At 46.2% G+C, this 19,765-nt stretch overlaps 1 protein-coding gene across 8 annotated transcripts in view; it reads left to right on the top strand.

Annotated features, from left to right (window-relative positions):
• Window positions 1-19,765, top strand: part of LOC133515097 (chemokine-like protein TAFA-1) — a 74,047-nt gene that overhangs the window by 22,251 nt on the left and 32,031 nt on the right. The gene's annotated exons all lie outside the window — the stretch shown is intronic.

Below are 19,765 nucleotides of genomic sequence, written 5' to 3'. Positions count from 1 at the left end.
CTTCCCGCTGTGTCGTCCTGACACTACAAGAACCCCCCCCCGGGGTTATCTTTGTTCATGCGATATTTTCACACCTTATCATCGACGCGAACGCAGAGGGAAAACGTGGTTAGCGGTACACGAGCGATGGCTGTTTGGTTGCCGTGGTTACACTCATTACAAGACACCCCCCCCCCCAAAAAAAAAAAAAAAAACTGCAACTTAGCTCATTCCTCCAGTTTGTTTTAGTGAGAAAGAATAATTGTCAAAGGCTTTTGAAAGCAGATGAACTCAAGAAATCTTTGCACATTCCGAAGATGTATTGACTGGAATCAAATGTGCAAATACTGAGAATTTAGTTTTTAAGCAATGAAATGAATGCCCGCAAATGGTTGTTTGAGTTATTGACATTGAACTCATCGGTTGTCTGCGAGGAAACGTTTTCCACGTGCTTGTTATTTTCATTCAAAGCGAACCTTAATTGGATTGGTGAGAATCGCTCAAATATTGGTCCCATTTTTGCAATTTCCTCCTTGAGTCGACGGCTGATATTCACGCTGCATTGCCTCCACTCAATTTGCGACGGCGCACCTTGTGAAATTCAATGGAATAGAAAATGGCCAAACTGCAGTTGAACTTTTGTTTTTGGCAGACGTGCAGGTGTGGAAATAGTTTTACCGGCTCCCGATTTTGAGAGCGGGGAAGGCGTCGCCGTTTCGTGGCTCGCATTTCGTGGAAACATTACGAATCGGGGGGGGGGTGTCATTACATCAGAAGAACAATTTGGATTCATTAGGTCCAAGCGTTGAAATATGCTGCCAGTCCATTTAGCAAGAAGCGGCCCGTCCTCACTCTTGAATAAATGAGATGGCGCTTTTATGAGCACAGGCCGGGCTGCCCGTTCAGATTGATCCTGACACCGAGACATTTGTTCTGCGCTCCGTGTCGCGCGCCTGTTGGATTGGTGGGAGGATTGGGGTTGACGGGTCACCAATTGGTGGCGGGGAGGCCAGCGGACGGAGGCCGGCGGTGCCGATCGTCGAAGCCGGCCAAATGCCACGACTTGAGTATTACCCGAGGAAATCGAGATTACACGCGACGAGGGGCCACTTCGATAGAAATGTCGTCGACCCGTGAGCTGCTTCCAAAAAAATTGGGGGCCGACGGCTTTGAGGATAGACTGTGACAAGGCCGTGTTTGTACCTTCCAAGAATCAAATCCCACGGTCCCCCCCCTCCGAGTTGGAAAATGGATGTTTCATGTGGGCCAAATCGTGCTTCTATTCGTCGAATCCAACCTTCGCCTTTTATTGTTCAATTGTTTCAATTTCGGCCGCGTTGCGCGTAGTGGCTCTTCTCAGACGAGTTGCGAGTATGAGCTGTTTTGTTTTGTTTTGTTTTTTTTTTTGATAAATTGAGTGCAGCTGGATAAAGGCGCATTGTTTCCTTCCCCTTTCTTCTCGGACTCTCTCATTTCTATATCACAAAGATTTTTTTTTTTTTTTTTTTTTTTTTTTGCTTGCACTTCAGTCAGAGGTAACAACTCGTGACAAACTTGTACCTTTTCCTCGCTTTGCAAAGCCTTTTTTTTTTTCTTTTTTGCAAACAGTAACCCAAAAAGACAAGATGTACTTCTTTCTTTATTTTCTCAACAAGAGAGTTGCCTACCCCCAAAACAAACCTCCAAAAATATTGGAACGGCAGGGTCATTTTCGTTGTTTTGGGGTTTCAGATCCAAAGGTGGACGCGAGCCATTCGTTCAGAATTCCGGTTCTCCTTTCCTGGGATTTGCATGTAAATGTGTTGAACAACGCAGTCGGGAGGACCTTTTGTTTGATGCCACAAACGTTTTAAAAGAGCAAATGTATTGGAACAGTCGTGAATAAATTCACTTGGAGTGCAAAGTAATCGATATTTGCTGGCGTAACCTTTACTTGCAATAAGTGCATCAAGCCTGCGGCGCGTTGACCTCGGCAGGCTTTTCCAGGCCTCTTTGGGATCTACATTCCGTTTCTTCTTCAGGAGGTAAAATGCATGCTCAATTGGGTTATGGTCAGGATAAGACCTTCCACTTTTTCCCCTGATGAAGTCCTTTGTTGTTGGTCATCGTCTTGTTGCACGATGAAGCTTTTTCCCATGAGTTTGGATGCATTTTCTCTAGATTGTCAGGTCTTCTGCTAGCAAACGCTGTGGGCATGTCTGCTAAATCCCCAGAAACTACACGTCGTCTTTTTGCCTACATGTTTGAGCGGTGAAAATATACCCACTTAACTCCTCCGGTTGCTCGTATATTCCCACTGAATCACAATGAGCAGTGCAAGGCAGCAGCTAGCTTGCAAGCTAAGCAGCTTCCAAGGCTCCTCCTTGCCCAGTGGGTTCGATTCCCGCTAGAATGCGCATTGGACTGAAGAAAAAAAAAATATGACAACTTCATTACTAGATTCTGACTCCATTCGTGTAGTATATTAATTTATTTTCCATTTCACGGTGCCCTTAATGCTGGATCATATAATTGCAAGTTGCAGTGTATTATACTGTGACGGGGGGCCTGGGCACCCCAGAAGTACCGCGAGGTGTTCGTCATCATCTATCGACACACATCAAATGATTGCGTGTTCATTGGGAAAAGCCCCGCCCTGACATGTTGTCGTGTGAAGAAAATATTCAATCAATCAATCAATCAAGCCAGTGAGCTTCACGATCCCACAGCGTGTGCGCTCATATTGTGAAAATAGTGGCTATAAAAGTACATGGTCAGTGATCGCAAGACATTGACCCGCTTCCTACACCCCGCAGCTCTACTTTTCTTTTTTTGTTTTTTTTCCGCCTTACTGGTATGCAGCCAGTGCCGCACTCGAGCTTATGATTCATAAAAGGTGTGTGCTGTTTTATGCAAAGCGCGTGAATGGTGCACAACAGAGAACAGATTGTGTTTGTTGTGCATCTGTAACGGTTTTTTTTTTTTTTTTTTTTTTTGGGGGGGGGGGGGGGGTTTGTCTCTTTGGGTCAGCTATTCTTGACCCCCGCAATGGTGTCCGGAGGAAGAATTTTCATTTTCAAATCATCCGCTCGTCAAAGCAAAAGTAACTTTGACTTTGAGGTGACTGAAATAACAGATTCGGCGAATTAGCATGCTGGATTATTTTCTTAAAAAGCAGGAAAGTCGAAATCCAAACCATCTGAATGAAGGATCTGTTGAGCAAAAATGTACTTTTCATTTCACATCTTCCATTCCATCCTATACCAACAAAACAAAAACAAAAAAAACGGTTTACTTCAGTGGTTCTTAACCTACATTCAATTAAATGTGCGTTTGTGTCCGTTTTGTGATTTGTGACGTCACTCCCCTCTCGGACATTCATTGGCTGCAGCTGATCGTGCCACTTGTCGGAATATTTGGCGTCACCTAATCATTCGGATTATTCAGAAAGTATGTTTGTATGATCGTAAAATATTTGTCGGGGTGGCTGGTTGCCGCGGTAACTACCGCACTACACAAACACAAAAATATTGTTTACTTTAGCTTTTTATATACAAGAGATGAGAGGTCGCCCACCACCCATTGCGAGGTCAAATGCGTCATTTACTTTCGTATGTCAAGAAGTTCCAGTTTCCCTCAGAGGGCCGAAACCATAAAAATCTTTAACTGCCTTATCATTTTTTCACCTGAAATTTATCAACTAGTTCTGGAATCAGAAATCAAGGCCACTGGGTTTTTCCAAGCATTGTTCATGTTTGGGCACACAAAACAGCTTGCAGTTTCTCAATGTTGTCATTTTTGAGATGACAATTTGGAATTTTGGCACACCTTTTAACAGAAATCATGGAGATGGATACACACGATTTTCCTTCCCGGACCGCCAAACATCATGCGGCGGCCCGGTGCTGGCCCCCGGCCCTTGAGTTTGACACCTGTGGTTGAATTGATATGTACAACTGGCATCATATTTTTCACACTGATTTGGGATCCATTTATACATTAACATTTTGTGTGATTCAAATTCTTCTTTTGTTGAATTTGTACTTTGAAAACATTGAGCCTTTCCACATTGATGAAATATATAACTTTGTTTTGATATTTAAAACGTCCCCACGCCCATATGAAGGGTTCGCCGAATGGACATTTTAAACTTACAGGGTTCAGTCTCCCGAGGAATTCCTGGTTTAGTCATGTGTTTTCAATGCTCTCCTAAGCTAGTGGACCGGGGGCCCACCCAAATGCAGGACTCCCAGGCAGAGGCATGACGTTCAGTGGGTTTTATTATCGGCTAAAGTTGTGCATGACAATACGGTCCAAGAAGGCAGCATCCAAAAACCAAGAAACAAGGTCCGATAGGTATGAGACAACTAAAGAGCGCGACTGGACTATAACGGCGCCGTGGCGGAGTAACCCAGGATGCGGTAAAGCGTGCTCAACGAACTGGCAAATGCCAGCGCCGAAACTCGGACTTACATACTTGGTCTAATCGCATTGTCGCATGCGGAACAGCAATGGCGTGCAGGTGTCATAGACGAGACCGCCCAAAGCGGTGGCCAGGCCACGCCCCTCTCGGCCGCGGTCCGTTCTTGCTCATGACCGAATGGGCCATAAATGCAGAATATGGGCTGTATAATTCTGGCTGCCAGTCTTGCATACTAAAAGCCTTTTTTTTTTTTTTTTTTATGATGAAAAAGAAGGATTATGTCAAATTTGTGATGAGCCTGGAGTCTTTCCCGGTTGTTTACAGAAACGACGCCGTGCCCGTAAAATGTAAACAGGCTTGTCTAAAATTGAAAAGAAATTCCTCACGCAGGACGCCGAGCGACGAGGCGGCGCGTTCTGTCTGGGGGGGGGGGGCCAAAGAGCAACCGGAGTCGCCCCGAGGTGGCCTCGCGCCACGGTGAACTCCCGCCCACCGTATGTCAGCTTCGCCGCATCACGCCGCGCGCCCCTGAAAGGTCGTCCGTCGACCGTCGCCGACATTTTCTCGCCGTTTGCGGAATAACTGTGGTGACTACGAGCTTGTAAGTATGCGTATCACTTATTCAGGTGAAGGTGATAAATCTTTCACTTTTTCCGCTGCAGCGTATCGCCCCGTGTTGGCTTTGCTCGGGGGCGTGATGTTGTTAAAGAAAGCCGTTATCAGCGTTCCCTCCCTCGGTGACGCTTTCAGAGAGAAAGACGTCGTCAAGCCGGAGCCACGTTGAAATCGTTAAGGCTGACCGTAATCCGCCCCCCCGGAACCCGATCGACGCTTTTGGCCGCACAGAAGCAACGATAATCTGTTGCGTTCCTTCTGTCGCACAATTATGATTCATAATCATCATCGAAATGAGGCTGTCATTAGAATGCAAGTGCAAAGGACGGCGTACGGAATATGTACTCCATCACTTGGCAATTTTACAGTCATGAATTAGATTCCTCATCTTTTAGTTTGATAAAACTGCACTGAAGCAAGCGCGAGTGCGTTAATCTGATGCAGATTCCGCGAAGGTCTGCTCCCGAAAAGCCGACCTGAACGTTACAGCGCAGGTTCTGACATTTGGCCAGAACCGCAGTTTTCCATCCCACGAAACATTTTCTGCTTTTTGACATATTTATTAGGGTAAATCCAGTGGTGCCCGACGTACGGGTTTTTCAAAATACGAGCTGTCAATTTTTTTGGTTTTGTCTTTGTTGAGGTTTGAGCGCTGGATGGTGGCAGACTTCCAAAAGAGACTTGGAGTTGTTGAATGCCCCTCCCAGTTGACGTTTACCTCAAACTAAAGACAATTACGTGTCTTTAGAACATCGATCGGATGAATCTGTTCAATGCGAACAGACATCAAAATGCCATAGACGTGCTCATAAACAGCATCTTAACACTAACGCTGCATCAACGCGTGAAGACGTGCAGTATTATAGGCTGCTATTCTCCATCCAGCCATTCTCAACCGCTTACCTGAAGTCGGATCGCGGGGGCAGTAGCTTCGGTCGGGACACCCAGATTTTCCTCTCCCCAGCCACTTCATCCAGCTCTTCCGAGGGAATCCTGAGGTGTTTCCAGGCCAGCGGAGAGATGCAAGTCCTTCCAGCGTGTCCTGGGTCATCCCCTGGGTCTCCTTCTGGTAAGAAGTGTCTGGAACAGCTCACCAGGGAGGCGTCCTGCTTCGATGGCCCAACCACCTCATCTGGGTCCTGCTCTGAGCCCCTCCCGGATGACCGAACTCCTCACCCTATCTCTGAGGTCTGCAGTATAGCTAGTCGGAACTTCTCGATCCGACACACCAGGTCGGGTTCCTTCCCTACCAGAGAGGTGGCATTCCACGTCCCTAGAGCCAGTTTCTGCATATGCCCCCTGTGGACCTTCCCACAGGTGGTCAGCCAATGTTACCCTTTCGGTCTCCAACTCCAGGTCTGGCTCTAGAGGAGGGGCCCCTTCTGATCCACATCAGGACAAGTTTTTTTTTTGGACCTGTCATGGGGGTTTATGGACCTGGGCTTTGTCTGGTCCCTCATCTAGGACCTTTTTTTTCCCCCCCGTGGATGATCCTACCATTGGGGCGTAGACCCAGAAAATGCATCGTTGGGACGCAGAAACCTTTCCACAATGACAAGGTGGGGTGGGCGGGGTGGGCTTGCTATTTTTCCAATTCAAAGCATTGTAATTTAGTTTTTGGTTTTTGGGGTAGATAATTAGAACTATGATTGTCTTGAGTTACGACCACGCCGATGGAACAAATTAAACATATGTCAAATTACCACAGTCTAGTTCAGTGGTTCCCAAAAGTCAACCTGGGCCCGGAGCCCCAGTGAGTCGTTCAAAAAGCTCCCGGCTCCCCCAACCTCAACTTTCGCCAATAATGTAATGCTGGATATTATTATTAGTCTGTCTCAGACATCGTGTTGCGGACCCCCCTGGAAAGACATTTTTTCACCCCCTGGGGGTCCGTCGACCCCAATTTGGGGAGCACTAATATAGTTAAAGTGTACATGTGCTATTTTAAAGGGGATGACAGTGGCTTTCGCGTGTGTGTGTGTTTGTTTCAGTTTGGCTCCATCCATCCATCCATTCATCCATTTCCTAGTATCGTTTATCCTGTTCGGGATTTCCGAGAACTGCAGTAAACCAAGCTGGCTGCTTTAAAAAAAAAAAAAAAACAACAACAACAACAACAAAAAAAGACATTCACATTCATACGTTCACCGAGTGGGAAGTGAACGGACGAAGTCAGTCGGGTGAGCCGCGACGCCGGTTCCACTTCCCAAAACTCCTCCAATTCGTCCGACGATATTAATTAGCGAGACGTTTTCATCCCTCCCTGATTGGAAATGTCATTCAAATGGCTCCTTCTCATCTTTTCATGAGGTTTAATGGTGATTTTGTGCGCCCCCCCCCCCCCCCCCCCGACCCCCACCCCACCCTCCTTTGTTTGTTTTGTGCGCTTGAAGAAAACGAGCTGCTGGCTGCTCACGGTGACATGAAAAATGGATATTCGGCTGTCACAAACAAAGGTTATATCCTCTCCGCGCCATTTTCGACACTGACAATTTAATAGCCTTATATAATGCGTCCTGGAGGCACATTAGTTTGACACACATCACCCAAACCCCCCCCCCCAGACCTCCTCTCATCCGTACTCTCCCTTTTGTCGATGGCGCCGACGGGGAAGCGGCGTGACTCCCCGCCGGCCGGGGGCCTCGCCGCCGCTCTGGACGTGACTCAAGAGCGCTGACCCTTTTGTATATCGCGCGAGGAAGTCGCAATTCTTGCTTTTCTCCAAATGTCTTTTCTGAACCGCTTGGAGGAGCGTCGGGGGCCGCTTCCGCCGGCGTCCTATCGTGGACTCCCTCCGGGCCGCTTTTCGAGTTATTAGATCATTTCGCGCAGATTTCCTTTTGCTAGCCACGAGAAAAATGCCTTCTATCAGTGTCCTAATTATTATTACATGCACATAGTTACAAATAGCTTCTGCATATTTCAGTATTTGCCATTTATTTGGTCTTCCAGTTGATGAATAATTGATGAGCGTGCTCCTCTAAGCTTGTGGATATTTGTTTAAACGGCATGTTTAATTGAAGTTTTTCAAGCAACGTGTAAGGGCTAACGCTTCTTTGCAAAATGACTTGCGCGCTCGCTCGCTCGCCCACAGCTCAATTAATTAGCCGGCTCCGTTGCCAAACGTCCGTCTGCCTTTCGCAGAAGGAACAAGAAGGCTTCATAACTCGATACATAATTTGCTTTCTCCCCCCGTCATAAATGTTGGTCCATTTGGTGAGTTTCAAGATTTCGTGTCGCGAAAAGTTATTTCTAATTTACTCACTGGGAGAGAAAAATGTCTTTGACGCTTTAGCTTCATGACGACAAGAAAGGAGCTCTGATAAATATGTCAAGCGATATTCCTCACGAAAGGAAGTGCGTCAGAAATGTCTCCACTTCTCATCTTATTTATTTTTGCCAATGTGTCTGAAACTTTCAGTGCTCACTGACTCTCCACAAGGATTTTTTTTTGGAATTCATAAATGTATATTTCACGAGAGTGGCCGTTACTACTTGCGCACTAGACTACCGCGGACAAATTCCTTGTGTATCTTGTGACATGCTTGGCCAGTAAAGTTGACTCTGGTTCTGATGAGTTCTACGTGTAGAGCGTTGCCTTGACATGCTGGTTTGAATTTTTTCCGGTCCGGGAAAAATATCTATATTCCCAAATTATCGTTCCCACGTAAAATGAATGAAAATGTCCCGAAAAGGGCAGGACGCAGCAGTTGAGGCTAGAGGACACCACCTCATCCACGTGCACCATCAGCGAAGGGGCACCCCAAGGTTGCGTCCTCTCCCCGCTGCTCTTTTCTTCTCTCTCCACACAAACGACGACACTTCGGTGAAGTCCCGCTGTCAAACTCCCGAAGTCCGCAGTTGACAACCCAGTCATCGGCCGACCTGCTCGCGTGGCAACGACTCCTGGAGACGAGTTCTCGGTGGGTTTTTGACATGCTCGGCAAAATAAACACGATACTGATTCTGCTGACGTTGTACTTTATAACAACATCCAATAATGTTATTATGTAAAGAATTAAAGCACCGTGCTGCATTTTTTGTGTGTGTCCTCGTCAGCTGTTCAATCAAGCAGAACGAAGAATCTGCATCCAGTTTTATTGTGTCACGGTGGAGTTTTGGAGCTTGCTCTGGGATTTCTTCATATTTTCAATGAAGTTTCATTAACCCATTCATGGGCAGGGTGGCATTTTTTTTTTTTGCCTTATTGAGATTTAAAAAAAAAACAGGCCACAATCAAGGGAATAACAGTTCTTTTTCGTTTAAGGCAAAAAGATGTCCCCTCTCGCGCCAAATCTGGGACGCGTATGATATTAGATCTGTGACGTGGTACATACGAGAGGTATGTTTATTAATTCTCTTGGAAAACGCTCAATGCGTACTTGATGCAGCCATGTTGGGTCAGCAAGGAAAGGGAAAGGACTCCGTGCTAACTTTGACCGATGACTTTTCCTCTCCTGATCCCAAATTATGGCTTCAGATTAAAACGCTTCAATGTTTTTGATATACTGAAGGATATAGTGCGTGAAAATCACGACGTCCCAAAAATGGGACGCTGCCCACGAATGGGTTTAATGATCAAAGTCCATCAGTCGAACAGAGCAGAATTTCTCGAGGGGTGAGAGGAACAAAAGCCAAAGACAAAGTGCAAACTGTCGACAAAATGAGAACAGTAAATCATTCCATATCTCCAACTAAGAAGGATGAAATATTATGGATGTTGCATGAGTCTGTAGCACTTCACCCCAGTGTCGGGTGTTTGTTGTTTCAATTCGGTGGACGTTGTGCTGTTCTTTCTGGCGTGGACACCTTCACCACCTGGGTGTTGCGTAATACGTCCGTCCATTTTCTATATTGGTTATCCTCACGAGGGGGCCACGGGCGTGCCGGATCCTATCCCATCTTATTCTGAGCGAGAGCTGAGGTGCACCCTGGAACGGTCGCCAGCCAATCGCAAGGCACATAATTGTAGCAACAAACAACCATTCACATTCACACCTAAGGGAAATTTAGAGTCTTCAATTAATCGACCGTGCGTGGTTTTTGGGAATGTGGGAAGAAAAACCGGAATACGCGGAGACAATCCACGGAGGCACGTCGTACCAGGTCGGCACCGATTTGCCGGAGACAGATTCCTTGTGTGCGGTGACATACTTGGCCACGAAAGCTGATTCTGATGGGAACAACATGCAAAGTCCATACTGGGGGGGGGGGTTACATTTAAACCTGAGTCCTCAGTACTGTGAGGCGGATATGGTAACCACTCGGCCACCACAAATCCAGAAATTTAATACGCAGGCGGTTGCTCCTTGGTAAGCTGCAGTAATATTACTTGTTTTGGCAAAGGATAAAAATAGTCAGTATTGTTAAAAACATCTACATGTGTTGTTCCACTGTGTGTTCACATATCAATGTTAATTCATATATTTGCCCATCTATGGTGTTTTGCATTTTTTTTTTTTTTTTTTTGTGAACATTACCAGACTAGCTTGCTGCGGCTGAAACTATGTGATTATCATGATCATCATTCTCTTTGCTATACGTTTAGTTAAAAAAAGTTACACTGGGTGAGGCAATAAGGTCAAAGCATCTTTTTTGATGAATTAGTGGAAACTTGATTTGTTGGATTCGTAGGAAGGGAAGCTGATTGTCCGTTGAAGCATTTTTTTTTTCTCGCACGGCCTAAAAACACCAGCGCAGTAAAAAGTCATATATCGTTTTTTTAAAAGGCTTTAAATGTTTGGGAAAAAAAAAAGGGTTCAAGTTTAATCCAAACATATCTCACTGGTACACGAGTGGGGTCCTTTTGAGTTCCAGCTTGACACTAATTAAATCTGACATGCGTTAAATCGAGGTCAGTTAAATTGAGGTTCCACTTTATCTCCTATTTGCCAAACTGCTGCATGGTGGAGGGCCCAAGTGCTGAGAAGCCAGGAAGTGCGAGTGCAGCCATTACCCAAAAAAAAAAAAAAAAATCAACGTGAGAAGACAAACGAGGCACGTGGAAAAATCAAATGACTGACCTCGCAGTCTCCCCAAAATCAGTCACGAAAGGAGCAAAAACAAAACACTCAAAACTCCAGAAAACAAAGACTTGACAAGGGAACAAACGAAAAATGAGCCAACCGGCGACGGTCAACAAGCGACAATCAACCAAACGAAAGCAAACAAATTGACGAGACAGCGAGGAACTCCTGGACTGGACGGAGGTGATGGGTTGGACCAGGTTCAGGCTTGGCCAGAACGGCAAGAGGACAGACGCAAAAGCAGATATATCCATTTTGGCTTTTGCGTCTGAACTCTACACGTTCACACAAGAAGTAAATGAAGAGAGCAACATGCGTCGCAAACCGGGAAACGTGAAAGAAAATGAAATTTAATCCAAGCTGGAACACAGACCATGACAGCTTGGTGTGAAGTCAGTTGAGTTCAGTCCTCAGCCGGTGCTCAAATCTCAAATATTTGCCTTCACTTCAAAAAGAAAAACTGTAAGTTGACTCAGTTGTAGCTGAAGGCATCGCCGAGGTGGGGGGGGGGGGGGGGGGGACATGGGAGGTCATCAGCCAAGTTGGGGAAGGGCTCAGTGTTGTACATCCAAGAAGCAACCTTTTGGATTACGAGCCCGACCTGACTGCACAGTCGCTTTTGTGAACATTTTGCAAATATGCGCATGACGAGTCGCAGTAAGGGAAGTGCAGCATTTAGCACGTAGCACGAGGCGGCCTCTGATGTGTCACCCGCGCGACCTCTGAGGCGGGGGGGCGGGCGGGCGTCTCCTCCGTCGGGGTTCGAGTAACGCGCGTCATCGTCGTCAGTCGTTCCGGGCGAGTCCTCATTTTCCGATTTTCCGCCATCAAAACCTTCCCGGATCAAATCATTTCTCATTTCCTCTGTAGCAACTCTTGAAACATCAGCGTCATCGCTGCGGCGCCCGGTTGAAATAAACATCAAACCTTCCATGATCAAATCATTTTCACACTCGTCCCCGCCATCATTAGTTGTATCGTATATTTAGACTGGGTAGAAAAACATATATAGGCCAGTGCTGCCGTTATCGTATCTCGTCAACAGCAAAAATGCCGAGTGCCGGACTGAAACCAAATGTACCGGACGGCAAATAGTCACAAACATCAAGCAGCTTCGTAGCATTACATTGAGAACTGGAAACATAAATATTGATATAGTAGAAAAGATAAAATTGTACTGGGATGTGACAGGACACAAAAAAAAATTAGGGTTTGAATCTTTCCTTGCCAGATTCTTTATCATCTCCCAAAAAACAAACAAACAAAAAACAAAACCCTAATGCTTCTATTGCAGCTTGCCGATTCAGTCTTCTTGTAGTTGCCTTTCTGCCATACTGCCCCCTGATGGCCAAGGTGCGCACAGCAGAAGGAGCACAAAGGCTAGGACAGATTAAGGGCATTAGCATTCATTTCTGTGGGGATCGGCGACTCCCAAGTCCAAACTCGATTGTTTGATTCTATTTTAAAAAGAAAACATATTCGATCAAGGCGGCACGGTGGGTCAGCTGGTAAAGCATTCGCCTCACAGTTCTGAGTCACCGGGTTCGATCCCGGCCCCGCGCCGAGTTAGCATGTTCTCCCCGTGCCTGCGTGGCTTTTCTCCAGGTGGGCACTCCGGTTTCCTCCCACATCCCCACCGCCATGCAACATTTATTGAACACTCCAAATTGCCCTCTCGGTGTGACTGTCTATGTGATTGGCTGGCGACCAGTTCAGGGTCGCCGGCTGGGGTAGGCTCCAGCACGCCCCGCGACCCTCGTGAGGATAAGCGGCAAAGAAAATGGGTGATGTGTGGTGGACATTTGATGAATCCTATCGCTTTTCACTTGTTTACTCTCCCGGCTGTCCTGTGAAATATCTCCACTCTAGCCCTCACCCTGACAATTTTCAAGCCAAGCGATGAACTATTTTGCCGTGGAAAATAATGAAGGAATTTACCGAGCACTTTGTCTCTGACAGGTATAAAAAAAAAAAAAAACGTTGTCTGCGTGCCGGTTGCAGGATTTGTTTTTGTTTCTTGGCTGCCAGCACTTTTCGAAATGTGTCGTAGCGCTTAGATGCCTGCCTGCCTGCCTGCCTTCTTACTTCGGGGCTCGGCTCGCATGTGCGTCGCAGATACAAACTATTAGCGATACCGTTATTTGGACTGCGTGCAAGCTAAATGAGCGGTTTTCTAGCATGGCGCGATTGTTCGAGGGAGCCTGCGGAACATTAGCGGCCCGGAATGAATCAGTGGCTTTTAAACTGCGTTAACAGCAGAGCATGAATATTTTATATTAATTCGTCTGTAATGGCAACTGTAAGGAGTAATTAGTATTAAACTTTAATTAGTCTGAATTGTGCTAGACAAGGACAGGAAGTTGCATCGGGGAAAATCCTGAACTTGAGCGAGCGGTACGGCCGCGGTAGAAGCTGCTGACTCGCGTCAAAGACCAAATGAATCGTCGGCTCCCGCGTCGGACGTCAGCGCAAATGTGTGCCGATTGTTTTTTTTTTTTATCGTATAGTCTGTCTTTTTACAGGATTCGCATAGAGAATGAAATGAGGCGCCACAGTGCGACCTTTCCCTAATTACCTTCGGCAATTGCGCGTACGGCGCTAGCTGCAGTACGTGCGTAGCGTTGTGTGGAAACAGCGTTCCCCTTTTAATCCAACATTGCCTTTGGAACAAAAGGTACTATTGAATTAATGATAAGCTTGCGTTCCCGCTCTTTCTAAATATTCTATCACGCACTTCCGACCTCCCTGTCTTGCGCGCCGAGGGTTTTCCCCTCAAATGATCAAGGAGATCTCCAGCCCCCTACAAGGTGAAACGCGAGATCGACTTTCTGTTTGCCTGCATTTCACTTTTTGCTTACTTTAACCAAAAGTGGCAACCGATGATTTTGTTCCGTCATCGTCTGGCCATTTGGAGTGCAATTCCGGATGGAGGATGAAGGTTATTGGCACAAAAGCAATTGACCAATGCCAAACATTTTCCCAATATCTAAACACTTCAAAGGAATGTGATGTTGGTTGAAAGATGCTCGTTTTCACCATCGCGGTATTGTAACACGACATTGCATTTGTCTACTTGGTTGTTAGACAGCATGATGACGAGATATGTATTGTCAAGTTGTTTTTAACTCCCTCAGTCCTTTGCCCCGACTTGAAAAGGGCCTTGGTCTTCAAACACATGAACAACTCAAATCTTTTAGGTGGTTGGAGGTTGATTTAGGTTGAAAACCTGGACCAAAGAAGCACATTGAACACATTGCATGATTTGAAGTTTAAATAAATGGGTCATCAAAGCATTACTTTAACCTTACTCATCCCATTTTAAGTCAATTAATGACATACATCTAACTAGTCAAAAGTAAATAAGCACCATAACTGATTGAATAAACCAAACAAAAGCATCCACTTTGTCTCCATGAATACTTGAGATGATTTCAGAAGTTAGACAAGCACAGAGAACAGAGCTTGTAGCTGAAATGAAACCAATTAACCAATTAGCATCCAAGTCCTTTCCCTACCAGTTGCGTCCGACCGGAAACTGGGGGGCGTCTTGGCGTTTTTTTTTTTTTTTTTTTTTTTTTAGTTGCTTCAGTTGTTTGTTAGTGATTTATTCCTTTTGCTGGGAGGCTTCCTTTGTTCCCTACACCCAAGCTCACAAGCTGTCTGTGAGCAATATGGCCGTCCCTACCTCTGACAGGAGTTGTGATTGAGGTTTCTCTGCCCCCTGCAGGTCTGGAGGGGGACAGGTGCTCATCCTGATGGTTGACTTGACATGTATCAATCTGGAATCATTTTTGTGGTTCTGGCTCTTTAAAGGTCAGATTTTTTAAAAAAAAAAAAAAAAAACATTTGAAATCACTTCATACCTCTCAAACCATATCTCGCATCTTGAAATGACGGATGGATGGATGAAAATAATGGATCGTACAGGATGAGAGTGATTATTTCTTGCCAGGTAACAACCAAAAATGCAAATCCGCTTTATGTTCACGACACACAAGAACATTTATGAGTCAACATGCTAACACAAGAAGTCACTGGACTACACAAAAGCGTGATGACATCATTACGATCTCCAATTCGGAATTACGAGACGACGTCAGAACAAAATCGATGTAAGTAAAGTCTCCCTCTTGAACCCCCCCCCCCCAACTTACTTTTATTGTCATCTGGTTAATGGAAAGAATCTTTAAGTCTGTTGACAAGCGCTGTTATTATCATTAAATAAAAAGCATTAATAATCACATTAGAGACACAGAGGGAATCATACGTATGTGTGCGTAGGCATATTTATTATTAATTGACATTTGAAATGTGGGCGCTTGTTTTCATGTGCTCGACTGGCTCTGATTTAGCCATTAGCGTGAAGAAACGGCTGCCGGTGAAAGCGATCCCGGCGAGGATGTCGGGATTTGCTGTTAAAATCACTCGCGCAGGGTCACTGCAAAGTACGTCGTCCCTCGCGCAAACGAATCGCTCGTCGGACTTGTCCGTCGCAAACCAAAGACTCACTTGTGTCTAACGGTGTGCGAATGAACGAATCACTCTTCAGTCGCTCAGTCCGGCAGTTCACTGAACGGATCGCTCGGCTCGCTTAAGTCCGTCCTCCGCCGGCGCGGCGTTGCCTGGCATTAGCTGCTCATTCGCCGTCATTCGCCTTAGAATTAGCATTGAGTGGCCGAACGCCTCAGCGGTTCCGTTTCCGCTCCCAGCTGAGGGCCGGCGCCGCCCGTCATAAAAAAACAACTAGTTTTACAAACTGATTGGGTTCAGTTCATTCGAGCAAACTTTTTTTTTGTGAAGGAAGCGATCCCCGTCCAGGCAGTGAGGCGCCGCAGTCAAATCGGGCCAGGCGGCAGCGGGCCTCCAAAGGCCGCCCCGTCTATCGCGGCTTCCTTCTTCTTCCTCTTCTCTTTGAAAGTAGCACTTTCATCAGCGCTAGCCATCTAAAAAAAAAAAAAAAAATCTGAAATAACAGTTGTGGACGTGTGGCGGACGGGGAAAAGGCTTTTCGGCGGAAGGACGGGCACAAGTTGACATTTCGAAGAGAGAGACGCGTTGCGGACGCAGCGGTGCCTTTAAATGTTGCGTTTTGGTGAGAGGTGGCGGACTGAGGAGGATCCCGTTGAGCGCCCGTCTTTGTTTATATGCGCTTAATGGACGTGAAAAGGTGGCGTGCGTCGCTGCCAGCGAGATGTCATCGGGGCGTCACGCTCACGGAGCGTTTAGCGCTTTTGATGGGACTCCCGCCTGTGAAATGCATCCAAAAAGCTCGACTGATGCATTTGCGCACGGAAGAAAATCCAAGTCTTCAAATATCCGACACGGCCGACATGTTGTCAGGAGTATCATGACTTTGCGCCTCACACTGTGCTTTTGTCAGCAATCGCTCGCTTCTCTTTTGTTGGTAACGTGTTCTGATGTTTCCATCTCTATCCCGTGCCTCCTTTCGACATGTTCCTAATCTGAAATTCTTCTCAAGCTTTCCCTTCAACTTCACTTGTCAGATATAGTCTAAGTCTTCCCTTTAATTGTTTACTCCAGCATGTGCATTCGTCCATTTTTTTCTTCTTCCCGCTTTCAAAACAAATTTGCCTCACAGTTTCTCGAGCGACGTGTCGCTCCTCCCGCGCTCCCGCATAACCAAAGCACAACGGGGATTTATGTTTTCACCAAAGACAGAGGGCAAATCATTTGACAACGCACAGTCACATATTTTGGTCCTCCATCTGCATTAATTTGACTTTCCGCCGGCAGAGAGAGAGCCCCGGCGGCTGCCCGCTGTCATGCGGAGAAAGCCGAGCCTGTCACGGGTCACCTTGGATGTGGTTCTCATTAAAAGGTGACAAGCGTGTTGCCCGACGACACAGACCGCCGTGGCTGGGAGATCGCGACCTGCTGTCTCTCTTTAAACGACTTTCAAAGTGAAAATAATGAAGCGCGGGGGTCACGCGAGCTCCGACTTTGATGGAGCGCGGACACTTGTCGCCAGTCCTCCGAAAGGCGTCACGGCGGGCTCGATCCCGGGTCAACCTTGTAAATCCCGGCAGACGACGCGAATACGTTGGGGCCTTGGGGTTATTTACAGGTTTTTGTAGATAAGGGTCGTCATTCTGCCAATCTTTTGCTGTGACCTGCTGTTTGGTGGCAGGCTAGCGAACAGAAAGTTCTTCAAAAACCGCTTCTTGCAACTCCCAAGTTTGAAGTTTACTGACAATGACACCGTCTGCATTCAAAACAAACAAAAAGCTTTGCTTGATGCAAGTCTGGTTAGCCTAATGCTAACAAATAATGCAGAATGCCGTAGAAGGAACGGCATTGGCGTTGTAACCCTCGCAAACACAAACGGGCAAACAATACATGTTGACAGATAACGTAATACTCCCAGGAATATATTTGACTAATATTACTGTGCCTTACTAAATTAGTTAATAGGCTAATACATGACAGAGAGAGCAGCACAATGTCCACTGAACTGAAAGCGCCCACTGTCATGATTTTTAGTCCGTTATTCATGAAAAAACGGCAGCCGACATGGACTCATGCGTTTTGTTCGCCACAAAACATGATTTTGACGTATGCAGCTTTTTGGAACTCCCGCCATGAAAATCCCCTCAAGGGGTTTGTTTTTGAGAAGAAGCAGGAAGTGACGTACACGGCGGGACCGCCCTCAAGTGGACTCGTTTGTTTCTATCAGTTTTACCTCCGGGAAGGCAGCTCGTTGTTCCTTCGTGTTAGCCAAAATGCCGGCTCGTTGCATTGCTGGACATTGCTCGAACACTCGGGAGGAAAGCTTTACCCTTCATAAGTTTGCAAGAGACCCGCTTCGTCGTGAAAAAATTGATTGCACGGGTGCAAAGGACGAGAGCTTCGTGGCTTCCAAATGACAGCTACTAAAAAAAATGATAGGTTGCTAAATGTGTCGATGTGCGCATTGGCAGGTTTCCGTGCAGCAACCGCTGAGGGACGGCCTCCGCGGGCCGTGTGGATCCCTGCCGGCCTTGTCGACAAGGCCGAGCCCGCCGCCGGCCTTGCTCGTCGCCAAGGAGGCGCATGTTCACCGCGGAAGTGGGCGTTAATCGCCGCCACGCGGAGGTGGATTGGCCGTGATCCGCATATCATCTCAATATGGCTCAAAACAATAGGCTCATATTGCCCCGATCGGTAACGTCACTCGGTTGTGAGATGTTCTCGTCTTCAACAAGAGTTTCCGTGTCTGAAGGGGCGTGTCCTACAGTAGGGGCCGCAGCGTGCTTTCAACGGCGAATGTCCGGGGTGAGGTCACGGACGGTAAACGCAGCCAATATGGCGACCACTTGGATGTCGAATGAGACTTCCGCAACTTTCCGCTCATATTTATTTTTTTGTGTAGACATTGAAGTGAATAATCTTATATGTATTTTTCATTTCAATATCTATTTTAGAATGTTTATAGGGATGACACTCGACCTTTAAGTTTGATTCTTTAAATATTATGTTATTATTCTATGTTTTCGAAGCGTGCAATGTGGTTTTTTTTTTTTTGGATCTTGGAAGAAAATTATTACAAAACATACAGATTGATGGTATTTCCATTGATTTCACTGGCCAAAGCGGCTTTGAGCTTGGCGTTTTTTTTTTTTGTTTTTTTTTTTGTTTTTTTTTTGAGTCACGAGTGTGGTCACAGGGTCCGGATCTGAAGTCTCCACTTTCCGAAAGAACTCCAGTCTTTGTACGGTCGCTGCTTTACATCGCGTTTGAGAGCGCCGCCGATCTCGGCTCCCCGTGGACTTTCGTTTTGTGCGTGGATTGAGCGGTCAGGGCTGCCCACTCGCTCATTAAATCCACACTTGGAATGTGCAGTTTTAATCAACGATCCAGACTGCACGCCGTGATCTCCTCTACAGAGCGCCGCATCATGCGGTCAGGCGGTGTGTTCATTTCGCAGCTATTCAAACGGTCGCTCTGAGCCGCGACTGAGAAAACTGCGCACGGTCTGGACTTATTAGACTTGACGCCGACTCAGTGCATTCTGGCATTTCTATTGATAGACTGGCCAATTTTCTGTGTTTTGTCACATTTCGAGTACAATTCGTGGGCCCCAAAAGAATAGGCTTCGCGTTCATTTTGGAACAGGGCGAATTCTCGAGACTAAAAGTACTGGCCCCCTTCTCGGATTCTCACAAATGTAAATGGCGGATAAATACTGTACCACCTAACTGGCCCTGTGGAATGTAATTACCACCCCCTCCCTCCCCCCATGTTAAACTGATCCCACCCGAGCCTGAGTACCGCCAGGCCTGTTCAATCAAAAAATCACATCAACGGAACCCGTTTGACAAAATCCAGTTGGACAAAGGATCTAAAAAAAAAATAGCGAAATTGAAATCTTTCCCTTTGGAAAGGGTGACAAGAGATGGGCAAAAACGGCATCCAGTGCCAGAGTCCGAGAGCGAAAACCACTGCTGGTCAAAAAGAACCTCAAGGTTTGTCCTTTGTTTACACAAAAAAAATAAAATAAAATTCTGAATGATTCTTTTGGGAGGATATGAATAAGTTGAGCTTTTTGGATTGTGTCTGTCTCGTTACATCTGGCGTGTAGGAGTACATTTTTTTTTTTTTGTATAGCGCATTTCATACACAAGGTAACTCAATGTGCTTCACAAGATTAAAGCCATTTGAAATCAAAGAGATAAAACAGTTAAAACGGGATAAAAACGAAAATCACAAGCAAAATATTAAAAAAAAAAGACAATGAAAACCGCAT

Source organism: Syngnathoides biaculeatus, chromosome 2 (assembly GCF_019802595.1).
Source record: "Syngnathoides biaculeatus isolate LvHL_M chromosome 2, ASM1980259v1, whole genome shotgun sequence".
NCBI classification, from domain to species: domain Eukaryota; kingdom Metazoa; phylum Chordata; class Actinopteri; order Syngnathiformes; family Syngnathidae; genus Syngnathoides; species Syngnathoides biaculeatus.
This window is presented reverse-complemented; position numbering and strand designations above follow the sequence as displayed.